The 18206-nt window shown below is 37.3% G+C and overlaps 1 protein-coding gene across 5 annotated transcripts in view; it reads left to right on the top strand.

The window, feature by feature from the left end:
- The window catches only part of retn (retained), a 258244-nt gene that overhangs the window by 183298 nt on the left and 56740 nt on the right, over positions 1–18206 (top strand). The gene's annotated exons all lie outside the window — the stretch shown is intronic.

Below are 18206 nucleotides of genomic sequence, written 5' to 3'. Positions count from 1 at the left end.
AAATTAAGGGGGGAAAACATGGAATATTGTGCCTTGGGTAATTCAATTGTCGTACATAAGTTAATGTTAAATGGTTTTCAGGACGCAGTAATATTTATTTTACTGATAATTTTGTGGTTCTGAATTATTTGTCATACTCTGTAAACCATTATATTTAAATGTTAAACAATGCGGGTGGCAACAAGGAAGTGTGTATTCTAATTACTTCCCTTTCGATACAAAGTTTTAATTTTTTTAAAAATAAACCTTATCAGCTTACAGAAAGGCGGAGGGAAGTACATTATCAAACACGCATTAACACTAGCTGATGAAACAAGACCAATGGTTTCCACTACACAACGGTTATCATGTCAAAAACGTAGAATCAACAATAATTAATCAGTTTTCCCCATTGATGTAAGATATTTCTTGGAGTCGTAATGGTGACTTGCTAATTACGATTTCCTGATATCTACACCAATAAATGTTACGGTTATTTAATTTTAATGCAAACGCTCTTGAATTAAATACATATTTAAGACCAATAACAGTTACATGAATTATTTTCACAGAATACTTTACATGTCAAAGAAAGGCCCTGAGGCTTCTGATAGACACTTTCCATTAAGGAATCCCCGTTTAAACGTAAACATGTTTTTCTCCGATACAATTCGTGATATGTCATAAAGAATAATTACCAAAGACGGTAAGTGTTGTGATTGAAAGTAAAGCCATAACGTCGCTTGGTGGCAGACGGGCGGTCTACCCAGTCAAATCCTGGATATTATAGTTTCTCTGTTGCTCACAATTTCTCTCTCTTCTTACATCAGCGGCTTCTTTTATCGCCTATTTCTTTTGGGGCCAAACTTTGGAGCTTAAGAATTCCAACATACTCTCGTCTTCTCTATTAGACTCACGTTATTAAATTCATTTTAAATGCGTTTTTGGTAGGAACATAAAACAGTTTTAAAAATTGCTTTATGGTCTGTGTAGCTTCAAGGATGAAGTAACAAAAAGGAAGTATGTGAAATTAACATATGGATAGTATAAGGCAGCAAAATTAAAGCCCAGGCAACCGTGTTTGAAATTGTAAAAGTGTCAGGAATCGAAAGTGGTGTTCATTTCTTCAGCTGCATGCAGTGCGCAAAGTCAGCGGTTACCTATTTCTACGTGATTTTAAGGGCTCCAGCCGTGTCAACTTCGGTAGACCTACCATGTGCTTAAATTTACAGAATTTTAAATTTTTTGATGACTGGTCTGTCTTTAAATTCAATTCACATAACTTGGGAAGGAAACATGGAAATAACGAAGGGTTTTAATTAGTGTTCCTACCTCATCATATTTCTGATTTTAATAAGTACAAGTTGCGTGTTGTGTTTTCGAAGAAAACACTAAACCTAGATAATCTTTAGGTTGTGTTTTTTAACCCTTCTCTGTCATTTGTTCTTATTAATATCAGTAAACTAGTATCAAATTGTAGGACTTGAATTCGAGTGTATTTCTCCTACCATACCAACAACTGTTGAATAGTTTTTTAGATTTGAGGTTCTTATAACGAAGTTGTAGATTAAGGCTGTCTTCCATGTTACATCGCCGTGTATTCTGATAGAAGTTTACCAGTGTTTCGGAGGACCTTGCTGCTTTCATAATCAGGGTGATGGAGGCAGCGAGGACCTCTGAAACGTCAGTAACCTCTTCGTACTCGTCCTTAAATCATACGAGTTGTAGATTTTTTCTGGGCTATGACACCATTTGGACTTGCAGGCAGAAACAGAGGGTGAAATTTCAGGTTATGACAGATTTAAGTTTCAAGATGGTCGTCTTCTGGAATGTAGCGCCGTGTAGTCTGGTAAATATTGACCGACGTTTCAGAAGAGCTAACTGCTTTGACATCCAGAGACTGGCTAGTAATGTTTTTATCGCACTACTGTCTTTATGTATGAATAATGTAAGTAAACCACCTGGAAGAACTAAGAATAGAGAGAATATTGAGGTGGATTCGAAATAAATATGTTATGTGGTGTGGATTGGATTAATATGGCTCGAAATAGGGACTAGCAGCGGGATTTTTTCAACACGGCGAACCTTCGGGCCCCGTGATATCGGGGGAATTTCTTGACCAGCCGAGCGACTGTTAGCGTTGGGGATAGTTTGTTATGCACACCCTTTCCCATGAATATCTTCTGTAATATTTATAAAAATATTTTCTCTTTTTTAAAGATTTCTATACCAAAATTTCCTGCACATTTATTATGTCGACATCGATTTTTATGTCTTATTTTGTTGGATTGAATTCATATACATTGTTGGGTATTTGATACACTCAATGAATGTAAATGCTTTAGCATCCTTCGGGGGACAAGTGTTGTGTATTCTTTTTCTGCCGTGAAATTTAAGACCGCAATCAATGTACTGTGATTTTAGAGGGGCGAGTAGGCTAGTAATTGGGATGAGGGGCGGTCTCTATAAATCTAAATTTATATCGTAACGCTAAAATGACGCAGTTTAATTGAAAAAGCCTCTGGGAGAGTTGGACTGCAAAGAACGCCATAAGAAAGTTTTTATTCTTTGTTTCTTGATTTTGTTCTTCTGCAGTTAAAATGTTTTGTTTCTTTGTGGAAGAGCGGGATTTCTTTCCTGTTACACTGTTATTCCCAATCTTGCAAAGTCGCGTCGCGTCTCCACTAGATCACTCTACAGCAGAAATGAAAGAAAAGTTTACTGTACCTGCTGGGTCAAGGGTGCGCGGTTATGGGTCTTATTGTTTAATTAGTCATATAGAATTTCTAATTGTTCACAACCGCTTTTTTAAACGACAGAGTTCAGACAGTCACCGTTCTTAAGAATAGTTAAGTTTCTGGACAAAATTCTTAGAACAATTACATAAGCTCAATGTTATAACTGAGGTTTTAGTTTCCGACCGACAGAAAAATAAAGTTATGAAACAGTTATATTGCATGAAATAAAATATGCAGATAACGGAAACTAATATTGCATGTGTTATGAAAATATAAAAACGGGAAACCAGAAGCAGAGAAATCTTCCAGATTATACACCTCGAATCAGAGCGTAAGGTAATTCGTAATTCTCCAAGTTTTAATACTGATTCTACGGCGTTAATGTCAGAAACTATAAACAGTGACTGGATACTAGCACAAGAATTTAAATAGTGGCTCGTTCTCAAATTGTAGGTGGATACTAGCACAAGAATTTAAATAGTGGCTCGTTCTCAAATTGTAGGTGGATACTAGCACAAGAATTTAAATAGTGGCTCGTTCTCAAATTGTAGGTGGATATTAGCACAAGAATTTAAATAGTGGCTCGTTCTCAAATTGTAGGTGGATATTAGCACAAGAATTTAAATAGTGGCTCGTTCTCAAATTGTAGGTGGATACTAGCACAAGAATTTAAATAGTGGCTCGTTCTCAAATTGTAGGTGGATACTAGCACAAGAATTTAAATAGTGGCTCGTTCTCAAATTGTAGGTGGATACTAGCACAAGAATTTAAATAGTGGCTCGTTCTCAAATTGTAGGTGGATACTAGCACAAGAATTTAAATAGTGGCTCGTTCTCAAATTGTAGGTGGATACTAGCACAAGAATTTAAATAGTGGCTCGTTCTCAAATTGTAGGTGGATATTAGCACAAGAATTTAAATAGTGGCTCGTTCTTAAATTGTAGGTGGATACTAGCACAAGAATTTAAATAGTGGCTCGTTCTCAAATTGTGGTAGATACTAGCACAAGAATTTAAATAGTGGCTCGTTCTCAAATTGTAGGTGGATACTAGCACAAGAATTTAAATAGTGGCTCGTTCTCAAATTGTAGGTGGATACTAGCACAAGAATTTAAATAGTGGCTCGTTCTCAAATTGTAGGTGGATACTAGCACAATAATTTAAATAGTGACTCGTTCTCAAATTGTAGGTAGATACTAGTGCAAGAATTTAAATAGTGACTGGTTGTCAAATAGTAGCCGCGTACTAATACACTAATTTTAAACAGAAGAACGTCTACTACTAGAACGTGTGCAACAGCGTGACGGCTTACATATGTATCACAGCAAACTGGAGCCAATCAAATTGAGATGTAAGTGTGACGATGCCAAGACTAACATTTCGACCGGAAGTGAAGCTAATTTTAAGAGGACTATATAGTCAGCGTAGATCACTGTTGGGATCCACCTGGAAGGTCGGAACGCATTGTTCACTTCAGATAACTGGTACACACGATTCACTAGCTGTCTACATGGATATCAGCCGGTGGACGAAAAGTGCTACAGTTCTTTGGGTTTCCTGAGATAAGTACAGGCTGCTTCAGTTAGTATAGTGACTTATCACAAACTGGATGACCGCTGTTCGATTCACAGCAGACGCATTATATTATAGCTGACTTCTCCAGATAACCTCTGCAGTCAACTGTGGTCTCTTTCATGGGGGTAAAGTGCCCTGGATATAAAACTGACCATTTACATCCAACAAAGGGCCGAGGTTAATAACAAATAGATATTAATTATTTATTTATGATTTATTTAACGACGTTCAATAGCTCAATCTGAGGAGTTACGTAATTAGTACTGTTCAAGAAATATTGTTTGGAGCATGCAATCGAGGAGGACGAGATGGGTGGGACATGTAACGCGCATGGGTAATATGATAAATGGGTACATTTTGGTTTGGAAGCCAAGAGGAGAGAGAAAATTCGGAAGACCTAGGAAATATGATATTCAAAAGAAACTTCTGGAAATCTGGTTGGAGGGAGTGGATTGGATTCATGTTGATCAAGGAAAGCAGTGGACTTTTGCCAGACCCAAGAGTACTTCGCTAAGTCACACGAAACATATATTATGCTTTTTTCCATAATGTGGTCGGCATTTTCATCGTCTTGCGTAGATCCGTTCTTCGTAACAAATAAAAACTGAAAAAAAGCTGCTTTTTCTTGCAAATTCTGTTGTAGTTAGGGCTGCGTTCTGTATTAATTACTCAAGACGGACACTCACTGCTTCTTCAGAGTTAATTATTAAGCAGCTCAGGCTATATAACACTGAAATAATGCGGGAAGCTATAGTGTCACTATCCTTTATGTCTTTATGATGTGATGCTTAATTAAGTACTGTTACACACCTACCAATGAAGCTGAGGTGGGCTGAAAGGATATCAATATACGTTTTACAAACAGAAAGTAAAAGTTCTAAAGGCTAGTTCTAGTAGCCATGTTGTTTACGAATGTATCTTCTCCCAAATGTGAAATAGACATTTTATTAGGTGTGAATCATTTTAGGTGTGGTCAGAGCAAAATCTGTTTGAGGAAAATGTGAATCATATATAAATAAGTTATAACAAGATGGTCACGAGTGTAACAGGAAGACGTGACAATGTTGTGTTTGTTGGAAGGTGTGATTGTGCTTCTACCCACCTTGTGATGACCAACTTATTAGATAAATGGTCAGGGCATTATGCCTTAGACTGGCTGAATTGATGTTTGATACTTCACTGAGGCTTTATATTTCAACACTTTAACAGCATAATGTGAGGTGGGGCGGTTTATTTAGCATATGAATGAAACTTGACGTAAAGGATTTTAAATTTCTATATTAAAGAAAAAAGAAAAAGAAAGAGTTAATGAAAGAAGAGAAAGAAGTCTGTCACCAGAAGCATGTTTAAAAAGTCTGGAGAATGTCAGTAAGGACCTTGAAGCAATTGTTACATTACTTTTATGATGCCGTATCAACTACAGAAATACGATGAATCGAAAAGGTGTATCGGAAAATGTTAAACTTGTTTTCTGGACGCTTTATCAACTGTTAATATTAGTACTGAAATTAAATGTGTCATGTTGATGTTTAATTACAGTGAAGCGTATCTTTATATATTTTTCCTTTAGATAGATTCTAAATAGCATGTAACATAATATTCCGCCTTTTTTGAAGAATATATGTCAAACTGATATTTTTTTTTTTATTTTCCTTCGTTTGACGATTAAAACTTTTCTTGTGTCGTTGGGTGAAAATACAAAACTTAATTCTGCTAAGATCGATAATGATTTGGAGATCGAGATTAACTGTATCGAATGGACTCAACATGTCAGGTTTTGTACCTTTTCCTGATGACGAAATACGTGTTTTTAGCCAACAAGCAATGGGAAATGCCCAAAAATTTACATCGCTTTTATGTGGAACATGCTTTTCTTGTTAGAAATGGCCTAAATTCAAACACTGTAGCAGGAAATAATAGTATAATTAATGTTCAAGCGAAATTGAATATGTTGCAGGAATTCTGATTAAAGAATTATGTTTTACACCTCTGAGGAAACCTGCTTGAATACTTCTATTATTCTTTCTATCATTATTAAGTGAAGTGCTACATTTACAGTTTGAAGTAAATATTGTTGGACGTCTTACGATTGTATGACTCTAAGGCATTTAATTGAAACCCTATGCAGTGCAAATTTTATTAGCAGCCGTTACTTAAGTATGGAAAAAAACAGTCCACGTTTTGAATCTGAATGGTTTCTGACGGTGCAGCCACCTCTTATTTCAAGTAAATATTTATTTCGTTCTACTTAATTCTTTTGTATTGTAAGTAACTGGTAGTACACCGCGAAATTAAAATAAACTTTTGCTAAGGTCCGCCACTGATCACATTTCCCCTACTTTTATGGGTCTTTAAATATGCCCACGCCACTGTAGCCATCAATATTTCAGTACTACAGGGTGATAATATTTTTTATTTACCCATGTTTCTTACATCAGAGAAATAGTGTCGTGGAATTTAGCAGAAGGAACAATTCTTGTGTTCTGACACTACTTAACATTGTCACAACTGATGTTAAAAATGTTGAACTGCACGTCGAATCGTTCTCAAAGACACTGCTTATAACTTGATGGGTGTGGTGGTACTTTATAGGTTCACAAATAAAATAATGAACCTGTACAAATCGTGTTATCCTTATATAATATTCTAAATTGTTCACTTTCTTATGTTTAGATGTCTTCCTTATAACTTCATATCCTAACACTTCTAATTTTTCCCCCCTCAAAGAAATCGATCACTGATAACATTTGTACGAAACAGTGGCGAAATATTTTCGTACCTAAACACATTCCTTGATTCTTTTTTAAAAAGTAGACGGATGTTAACTATCCCACACTTCTTCATGGCGTAGTGTTTAATTGTAAAAAAATAAATTATCTTTGTTAAGCTACATAGCAATAATTATCTAATCAATAAGATGTAAACCATTTCAGTGTTTAAAGTTATGATTTTTATGTGTACTTGTGGTGTTACGTTTCGCAATTGATTCTAACCAGTTGGTTATAAAGATCTTTTTGTATGTGCTGGACCATAATCTAATAAACATTTACATTTTTGCATAATACGTAATTCTTTACGCCGTCTTTCCGGGCATCTGTAAATAAGTTATTAAATGCGATTTAATTTACACAGGATGAACATGGACCAGTTGTTTTCGAAGAAATATGACATGTTGGTGAATCAGTATGCATATCCCTTACTCTGTCTCAATACGCCACATTCATATGCAAATGGCATATTTAACGTGTTGGCTGTGAATGCAGGCTGGGGTATTTGAAAAGTAATGAATCGGTGCGATGTGTTTAAAAAAAATAACTTGTTTGCTGATAGCATCTCGAAAAGAAGGATGGATGCTGAGGTGTGGAGAAGAGACGCGGTGGGAGAATGCAGTGGCGGACTGGTCTAACAGATGTGATACCTCTGTAATACCTTTTGTTTCTTCATACAATATTGCCTTCAAATTACTGCATTTATTTGCATTTTTTTTTAATTTTTACTTTGCCGTTGAAAATCATGAATGTGATAAGGATGAAATTGTCCCTGTGTCCAAGCACCGCGTCATAAAGGTGTATAAGAGGAGTGGAGGTGACTGGTAATACAGACATTTTGACGTCAGACGCCGTCTCGATTTGTTGGTAAACATAAATACAGCCTCTATAGAGATTATAACACCAATCCCATGTTCTGTATAAGCAATTTGAATCGTTGTACTATTCACACTATTACTCTAGTGGATTTCATGGTTTTTCTCAGCCCCTTCTCTAATGTTCAGCAATAATTTCTAAATTATAATTACCGTTGCGCCATACGTCATTTGTTGATAAGTGACATCCTTGAATAAATCGAGAAGCAACTTAACTTTAATCTTTTACATTTTTCATACGTAGCCTGTGGAAGGAATGAACGGGAAGCCATTAGAGCTGTATTATACAAACAAATCGATTCGCTGCGACGAGATAATGCAGATGTATACGTCCCGGAATAATTATGGAGCACGGTACAAACATAAGAAGGAATCAAGGACAGAGTTTCAAGGATTTATCAGGCGAGCAGACCAGACCGTGTCAACAAGTTATATAGATCCTTGATGCTGATACTGATAATGGTGACGATTTTCAGTTTCATTTTACTTTAAATGGATGTATAGAATGTTTGCTCACTCATTTGAGAAAGGGAGTTGAGGAGAATAATAAGTAAGCGAGACGAAGTTAATGGTGATAATCATTTAACAAGGAAACTTATTTGTCATCTTTACCAATTGCCTTTACGGTGATTAAATTAATGTTTTTTTTGGAACACGCAGATGATGGGTACATGAAATGCGTAAAAAATTGTTTGTTTAGATTGCAGACAGCGTAGATGGATAGTATTAAAATTATTTGAATAAGAATTGACATTAGATTTGCATTGTTGTTAGTGTAAACCCGGCCAATGTTACCTATGTCTGTCTTAATGAGTTCTGCGTGCAAGAAAACTCATATTAATTGACCGCTGTGATGCACTCTACGAACCAGACTCATCGACCGAGTGGTTAGGACTCTTGCTGATTTGTATTTGGGAGGCCTAGGGTTCAAATCTCGCCCCGGAGACCAGATATACTGACTGAGGTTTTTCGTGATTTTATTTAGTTCCCTCAGAAAGGAGGCATAGTACCTGATATCAGACCAGTACTGTCATTCTACATCGTTCCCAGTTCATTATTATTCTCTCTGAGATACTGAAAGCATGTTTAAATAGACTGTGATAAATATATACTCCAAGACTTCATAGTGGCGTTACACGAGATAAGATGTTGAGAAACGTCGATGAACACCCGAAGAAATATGTGAGATTTTAAGTTTTTCACGATGATGAAGATGATGTTTTGGGTTTTGGCGCAACGTTTCGGAGAAACATTTTCAGCTCTGAAGTTGGAAATGGTATGTCTCTCCAAAATTTTGGCACCTCCGTACGAGCTCCAAAACCCATAACATCAACCAAATAATCAGTCTGTTAAGTACATTAAGGCTTTAATTACGCGTTTCATATCAGTAGGCACTAAAATATTTCCACAGAGAAGTCTGTAGTTCATTCCGTCACTGAAGGCGTGTATAGTGATCTAGTAGCATAATTTATCGAATGGAATATGTGAAATAAAGAAGGGACGAAGGAGAACTGAATAAAGATGATGGGTTGAGAATCGTGACAACCCTCATTAGTATACATCACGTATTAATGCGTGGACTGTGAAGTATATCACGGTCCGTGTTGTTCTTGCGTTGACAGTGTATCTGAATTAGCCGTACAGTGATCGTCTACGAATGCTAAGCTTCACACCCTGCATGACGCTTGTTGGAAATATAATCTATATTCACGTATTTTTTCATTAATTTGATTTGAAAGTTTCGGTATTTAGGGATAATCTTCTGACGCCAGCGATAAAGTATAACATTGAGCCAGATACAAGTGTAATTAATGTGAAGATTCAAGGTCATATAACCGTAGAATCATGAAGTTAACCTAAGTAATATTTAATAATTCGGCCCTTATCTCTTCCACTACACAACGTATTTCCATGACTACTCTCAGTTGGTTAACGCCTTTGTGAGAAGTAGTCGCTGTTTGTATTACGAATTACACCAAAATCGCTTAAGAACACTCGTGGGAAAAATAGAGAGTTACATATTAAATCAGGTGGTACATATAATTACCACTAAACTTTAAGGAGTTAAGAGTTTCTTTGATAACCCCAAATATGTTTTTATGTAGGTATGATGCATGTCATTCTAACCCACATTCGGTATTTGCTTTGTGAACGTTTTAAGTTTAATTTCATTTTAGAATATGTAAATTTTGCTCCTAAAATCAAAAACATTGCAGTAAAGATAATTTACTCCTGTAACGTCTGAAATGTTGAATTAATTTCTCATTTGGGATTTATCAGTACTATAGAAATGTAGTTTTGAAGTGCTGAAAATATTTCAGTTCAGTAATATTCCCCTGTCTCTTCATTTTCCATTGAATCTGGATATTACTTGACGGCTTGAATAAGGAAAACCCCACAACATGAAGTTAATCATTCAGTAAACCAGTTATCTTACACCTCCTTGTAAATGACTTTGGCCTGAACAGTCGATTCCCGACAGGCCGCTCTGGGACCCACCGAACCGCCTATATGCTTCTATAGAAGACTGTTTCCACTGGGGTAAAGCAGGCGGAGCGTGAACGTGACCTCATATCAGTTTAATACCAAAGATTGTTTGGAGTTTTGCCTTCGTTTACCCAAACGTATTGATGGCGTGGTACTTCAGTTAGCCGCCACCTCTCGGGCTGTACCTAGTTCTTGGCTTCAGAGCGCTGGTGGCCAAAAGCAGGAGTGTGTTTTGTTTCTGTGTGCTAGTACGAGCACTGTGTAGGGTTGTTTGCTGTAATTACACTGTGCCAGTGTCCTGCAGACGTACGGCTCAATTAGCTAATCACCAGCGGCATCCAAGGCTTCTACTAAACACACAAGAAAGTGGGAAGGACAACTGTTTATTTTCACCTTTGTTTTACTCCTCTTACAAATACAACTAATATAACCCGAAGCTTAACACCGCCAATATCACCGGAATCATCAGAGCCCTCTTCACTCGAGTGCACAGACAGTTTTACTAACGCGCATTTGAATTTTATTTCTCCATTAAAAAATTATCCATCAAGAATGACAGGAAAATCGAAAGTAATAAACACACATTGTAATAAATATTATCCCTTAATGATCGTAATCCCATAAACATTATCACGACAGAATGGTCATCAAGCAACCAACGTACGGACAGAAGACGAAACGTCCAAATTCCCTTAACTGCATTAACATGGCAAAGGTTTTAACACAGTATATTCTTAAATATTATTCCTTTCAAATTCTTCATGTTCATCGTACATTTCGATGATAGTAAACTAGTGTAGTTGACAAAGCGTTTGTTTTATTTAAAAAAAATCATCAGTAGCTATGACTGGGGTCGAGTAATGTGGTTAACTAATAATTAATTGTTAATGATATGGAAGGTGTGACCACGATATGATTTAAGGTATTATGTCGGCATCCATGTGGAGGGACTGAGGAACACGTCGATGAACCTCTCAGGGTTTTCGGTCTACGGGCAGGGATCTCCCGTAAACGAAGGCTTTACTTTGAACTGTCTTAATTTATGCAGTAATACGTAATATGAAAATTGCGACAAATTCAGTGACTGGAATTAGGGCATTTATTTTGTAAGCTGCTGTGACCAGACTCATAAATAACCTGCTTGTCTGTGTCCGTATCTTGTATTTATAGAAGGGCCTGGCCTAATGAAAGGTAGTCTGCAATTGTATCAAGATTACAGGTTTTATTTCTTGATAGTGGCTGGGGTTTCAAATTGGAAAATGAGGTAGGTGGCGTTGGTTCCCCGGGCCTCAGTTCGTGAGGCACTTCGCCGCAACGCAGCAGGTAACATTTTATCCCAGTGGGCGGCATGAGTTTGTGGGGGGGGGGGGAGATGGGCACTGATCTATGTCAGGGCTGTCAAAACATTTTCTTGTGCCCCTGTTTCATAAGTCGTATTTATGTTAATATTTCATGCGCCTCTATCTGAATTGTAGCCTTCACAAAATATTATTACGGCGATTACATGAAGAATGCCATCAAACTAGCTCAGGAGTATGATTTGAGGTTTTCACAGCGGTGAGTATGAAGATTCCTGTCTTCTGGGTTGTTGCGCTGTGTAGTCTGGTCGATGCCAATTGGCACATTCATCGCCCTGATGACGGAGGCAGTATGACCTCTGAAACGTTGGTATACACCTAACAGACTACACAGCGCAACAACCCAGAAGACAGAAATCTTCATAGCTCAGGAGTGTTATCAGTGGCGTTATTTTGTAAACATAACAAGTCAGTATTCGGGTTCTGTAAATAACCGGAATTTTTTTTCTGTTGGGCGCTTAATACTTATATGCACCCCTTAATACGCAGTAGTTTTTGTGTATTTAATGTATTTAACACAAGACGATAAAACGTTTGATTATTTTTAAGTATACAAATATATTCCTAAGACTTTTACTTTCAATTATTTAAATTTATTTAACGGCGTTGTTATTCAGTAGGATTTGAAGATCTGACGGTGGTGAGTACTAAGATGGATATATCTTGGGTTTTTGCTATGTGTAGCCTGGTAGAAGTTTACCGACGTTTCAGAGGTCGTTTCTGCCTCCATCATCAGGGCAGCCCTCGTAAACACAACGCACGCGGATCGACAACAAGGTTAATATTCCGTATTATAATGTATATACGTATTTTGGGAAACCTGTATGTTCTGTCGTGGAATATCTGAGCTATAGTCCATCGGAAGTCTTTATCAAAGACTAAGATGGAAGTCAGTATATTGTTTTATTAGGTGTTTTATTATGTTAATGCGTTAGATCGTGACACCCCTGTGCTTTGGTTGGATACGCTGATTATGATGGGCCCGTTCAAGCTGGGGTGTCAATAATTGTTTTTGGATATAAAGATTGATGGTGTTTTGATCGAAAGTTGATAACTGTAATCAACCGGTTGTCGGATTCTGAATCATGGGGCTGTTAGGCATGCACGTTTCCTTTGATAAAGTTGTGATTGTAGGGTGGGCGTGTGAGAACCTGTGGCTTTTAAGTACAGGATTCGTATCGCTTAGCCAGTAAATTGTTTTGTTATAATAAATGGGGCCTACGAGCTGCTAGTCACATCTTAGTCCATATTACCCACCATATTTGCCACTTTTTAAAATGAACTAGCAGAGGTACGTGTTTTTCATCCCTCTTTATAAATAAAGTTTAAGGGCTACTTAAATAATGACAGTGCTAACCTAATACGACAATTCTGTCCTTCGCCGCATGGCCTGTTTAATTTAAAAGAAATACTTTTGAAATTATTTATGTGTTTAGACATTTGGTAGCACTCCTTCCACTGGGCTTCAACTCTTCGCAAGCCCTCTAACTGCACACGACAGCACTACACAGAACAATATTGAAGCGTACACTAACACTCTAAACGTATTTCAATTAATTCAAGTTACCTCTTAAAAATTATGTCCACTGGTCGTGTAGGTTGAGTGTTCCTGTAGGAACATTGATATAGGACCGCGCGAAAAATGCAGACGGGCCCAGAAGTTGTTCTTAATTCATGTCAGGGCGTGAAGGACACCAAAAATAAGAGACGCTCTAAATGGGATCGAAAATTATAAAATTATTTGGGCGATATTTCGTTTTAAAACTTTCTGTAACAGATTTTGTACTAAAAAGGTTTTTTTTTTATTTTTCTCTAGAGTAATGGAAGGAAATTTTAAATTCTTATAGGACTTTGGTATTCAAGGTAGTGAAAATGAGGATAGTGATATTCTAATTGTGACATCTAAAAGTCTTAAATGTTACCAACTTCCCTCGGAAACTTTGCAATGACCAGTTGGTCTTTGTAAAGGAGACGCGATGTTTTCTTTGAGGTAGCAACTTAATTTTTAAAATATTTAGAGAGGGTTTCTCGTTTCAGAGTGTTAATAATATATGTTTCCCGCACTTTAGCATAAAAGGGGAATCATTAGTTTTACGTTATTTTACGTTTTGTTTGGCTGATGAAACCTAAAGGTGAGACACACCACGGCGGACCCAAATATCTAAAAAACTGTACATGAGTTCATTGAAATGTTTATAAGCATGGTAGTGCTTCAGTCTTCTTGCACCTGGAGGAGGGATATTGTGGCTAGAGGAAGGGTCCATTTTCGCGCATCGATGACTGTTGATTGGCAAGACTGGAGGATGGGAAGGTCACGGTCACGTCGATACAGATTCATCGACTAACGAGGATTGAACTCGATTATGAACACACTATAGTTTAGCAGTGTTAAGTGTGGTGTGTGCTAAAGTACATAAGTAATTTCAGTCATTGGAGATAATTGATTAAGTCCATGGAAGAGAATCGTTGTGGAGATGCTAATGGTCACTTAGTTAATCTAGAAATTTCCGAATTTTATGGAACCATTAGTTTCATTACCGTGTTCACAACAGCCAACCACCTGTCCTTTCTCTGTGCCAGAGTCTCGGGCTTTTGTGAACACGGTAAGGATTCTCTGTGTTCTATAAAAGACTGGATGTATTTCGCTAATTGTGCGACCGTCGGTTTCTCATAGTACTCCATGGAGTAGTTGAAATAAAGCTCCATATAAATTCAAACCTCGGCCTAATATGGAAGCCAGTTGTGAGCTTCACGTTTCCCCTGCTTTACGCTCAGTAGAGCCACACGGTGTTTACTAGGGAGGTCGCTGGTTTGAGCCCAGATCTTATCTGAAACTTGTGGATAAGGAAAGAATTTCTGTCCTCGTGAATTACAGAAACTCAAAGTGTCTTAAACATAGTTTATATTTTGTTTCTAATATCAAGATTAAGTAATGGGAATATACATTACTCGCACTCCTTAGAATCTGAAATACAAGCGCAATATTTAGTATTGTCCTTTCGATGAGACATCTGCATTCCTGGAACGTATGATTCAAAGTTCCAACAGCTTGAAGGATTTCTATTTATTTATGTCGTTGCATCATAGCGCAGACAACGGAGTTGAAACCGAGGAAAATATATTAACTATGAGTGGAGATTCCACTTCTGCCCCTGCTCTTACGAAATCCCCTCTGCTTAGCCACACTTTCTCTATTTTGCCGGTCGTGAATTTTCTTTAACACTGTTGTCAAAGTTAACGTAATTGAGTTATGCTAACATGGCAAACGACGTTTACAGTCGAAATACAAGTTAAAACTGTGTATCAGTGTGAAGAATAGTTTGCAATTTATAGTAGAGCTGTAATCCAGTCTCATTATAATCAATTAGTTCAGTTTTGCCCTATCAATACTAGAACTTCGTTACTGGAGAGAGAGAGAGGATTCCCCCAAAACTGCGAAAACGAATTCAGAGTTCTGACCCTTGACGCGGGTTCTGGATTTCGTCAGTTCTGTAGAAGATATTTTTCGCGAGACAGGTTTAAAAAGAGAGGATTTTATGTCGAATGTGGATGCCTGTGGTTCAATCTCTGTCCACCTGTCTTCACACCATTTGGCGCTAGTGTTTTGCTTTGAGAGCCTCTTCAGCTGGACCCCACCGGTCCTATAACACTCCCTTGTAACAGGGCATAAGCTGTATCTCCCGTTGAAAGACTGTCGTAGCAAACGATACCGCTTGAATGCTAACTTTAGAATGGGATCTTTTCTTCTGGAATTTTTCCTGTCTCTCCCCCTTACAGATGGAGACACGGTGGAAGTGAATTTGCGGATTCTTCTGAACTGACTGTGATAGAGTGTTCAAAATCCTGTCGCTTCTTTCTTCCACAAGCTGGTTCAGTATTAGTAGATATTAAGTGTCGTATTTGAAACGGGGTATTATTCATCACGGATTATCGCCTTTAATACCAGTACTGTCAAATTAAGTTTTTAAGGGTCATTCATTAATATAACACACCTTTACATTCAGCTGTTTGGCTTAGGTTGTAATATTTTAAACTTGCATGCAAGCCGTACCCGGTTCGAATATCGGCCCCTACACCCCTTAGTGCATTTATCAGTATAATGTTTGGATAATACCTTGAAATAGTCAATAACTGCTTATGTAGTATTTCCAGTGCCATTTTGCTTGTCTCCGCCAATTCCTTACAGACTAATCGTAACTTTGCATGTCTCTCGTCGATTTATATTTTTTAAATGTTGTTTTCGCTATTAGAAGTGAAACGTTGTTTTTCTAAAGATAATTAATGCAATTAACCCTTGTATCGGTTGTGTGTTCTCTTGGAGGTAGGAATTCATCTAAATATTAATGTTATTTAGTTGAGTTTTGTCACATTTCTGGAGGAAGAAAGCGTCATTTTGTTTAAGGTTCCCAGACTTTGCCCGTTCGTCCTTCTGATAAGGATAGAATGAAAGTGAAGAAGTTCGGACTGTAATATCCAGAAATGAAGCGTCTCACGCCTTCGCCACTTTTGTATCCTTGCTTATATTTTTCTTCCGTCCTTTGTAATTCTCTCTCCTTTTCTTCTTTTTAGTTTAAAGCGATAATACAGTAGGCAGAGACCCATGATGGTGTATGGGTGTGGCAGGCAGAGTACAGAATGGAGGTCTGCTCACTTGAGCTACAAGAGGACCTCGAACAAGAGTCTATAACTTTTGCTTTTAAAATTCTTAAAACTATACGACTGTAAAAAAATATAAATCCTCAGTATTCTGTCAGTACTGCCTACGCAAAGCATTAATGCGCCTGACTGCCATATTGCTTGAGTCATTGTCCAAGGTACAGCGTTTCATTCTCCTTGTTTCATTAGACACGTCTAATATTCCCAAGCTAATTTTAATATAATGCCAAGTATTGGGTCAGCCAATGATATTACAGAACAGACTGTCAGTGCATTGTGCAGTCATTGAGACTATAGTAATGCCATTTTCCTATACAATAGAGTTTCAGTGTAAATCAAAATCACAGCTTTGTGCTGAATGTGTTGTCACCAGTAGAGTCGCGTAACAGACCTGCATTATCAGGTTCCCAGTGTATGATTTGCATCAGCACTTTTCTACGTGCTTTAGAGACCCATACAAAGATCAGGCACAAACGGAATATTTATCCCCTGGAACACTCGCAGTATTTTTATAGCTCCACGTGGTAGCTGTAGCTACTTACGTTTCGTTTTGTTGGTTTGTTATCGGAACAGGTGTTGCAGACTTGCTACATTGTATTCGAATTGTAAATAACAATAACAGAAACAACCAAGGGCCTGTATGTGATTTAGGTTTCTTTACTGCAACATTTTCACCGCTGCATATACAGTGTGTTCAAAAGTTTCTATGCAGTAGGGAATAAAACTTTTGCTTAAATATTTTACTAGAAACGTTGTTTCCTGTAGACACAATGCCATTTTGCATTTAACATTATTCCAGTAGTAACCAGCTGTCATAAATTAGTGCTGCAAACCAAGAACGAGAATTACCACGTTGAAAGCATGGAAGTACGTGTTTACAAATGAGCATTTTTGAACATTCTGTAGATATATTGCTATTCTTTGAAGTGGTGTAGGAGAAAAGAGGAATGAAGCAAAGGAACAAAGAAAATGAGAGAGCGAAAAGAAGGAAGGGGATATAAAGAGGGAAGAAACATAAAGAAAGCGAATAGACGAAGATAAATAAAATATATAAAATAAAATAAGAGAAAAGAATAGAGAAGGAAATAGAAAAATAAAATAAAGACTCGAAGAAAAAAATCTATTAAGAATCTTAGATATGTTTCCGTCTGCCAATTTAACAAAAATACACATATTAAATAATAACAAAGTTTTGGTATGTTACGGACACTGAATCTTTATGGACATTCTGAGACATATTCATATAGATTAACTGGTTGCTAGGCATCTGTGCCGCTTCTCTGCACTTGGTAGCCTGTACCGTGTAAGGTTCTGGGGTAGGCATTTCTATCAACAGGCTCTATAAATAAGCTATTGAAGTACTGTTAAGTAGACGCATTCCCTGTCGCTCAATTATCAGCGGTGAGAGCTCAGACCAGTAGCTAGGTGGCGGGGTTTGGATTTCTTGCCTGGATCTTCTATCCACTGCGTCGCAAATAATGAAGGGAGGCAGAACTTTAAATGCACACAAAATTTTGTTTGGAAAGCCTGGAGGCAATGTACATCTCGGAGGACCAAGAATAGGTGGGATGATAATTTTAAAATGAAACTTAGAGAAATAATGTTTGCCCGAACTGATAATACCACTTGTGTACTTACAGTCATATCCTTATAAACTTATAATCTCCGAGCCTCATTCAGTATGTTAAATTTTGTAGAATGAGACTTGTGTGAAAATTTATTTTTCTTTTACAAGTCTTTCAACTTGATAAATGAAGAAACCTCATAGATTT

Source organism: Zootermopsis nevadensis, unplaced genomic scaffold (genome assembly GCF_977971745.1).
Source record: "Zootermopsis nevadensis isolate Lab colony 2312 unplaced genomic scaffold, Znev_1.0 Znev_ptg000007l, whole genome shotgun sequence".
NCBI lineage: Eukaryota > Metazoa > Arthropoda > Insecta > Blattodea > Termopsidae > Zootermopsis > Zootermopsis nevadensis.
Note: the sequence above shows the minus strand (reverse complement) of the source record. Positions and strands in the feature narration are given on the sequence as shown.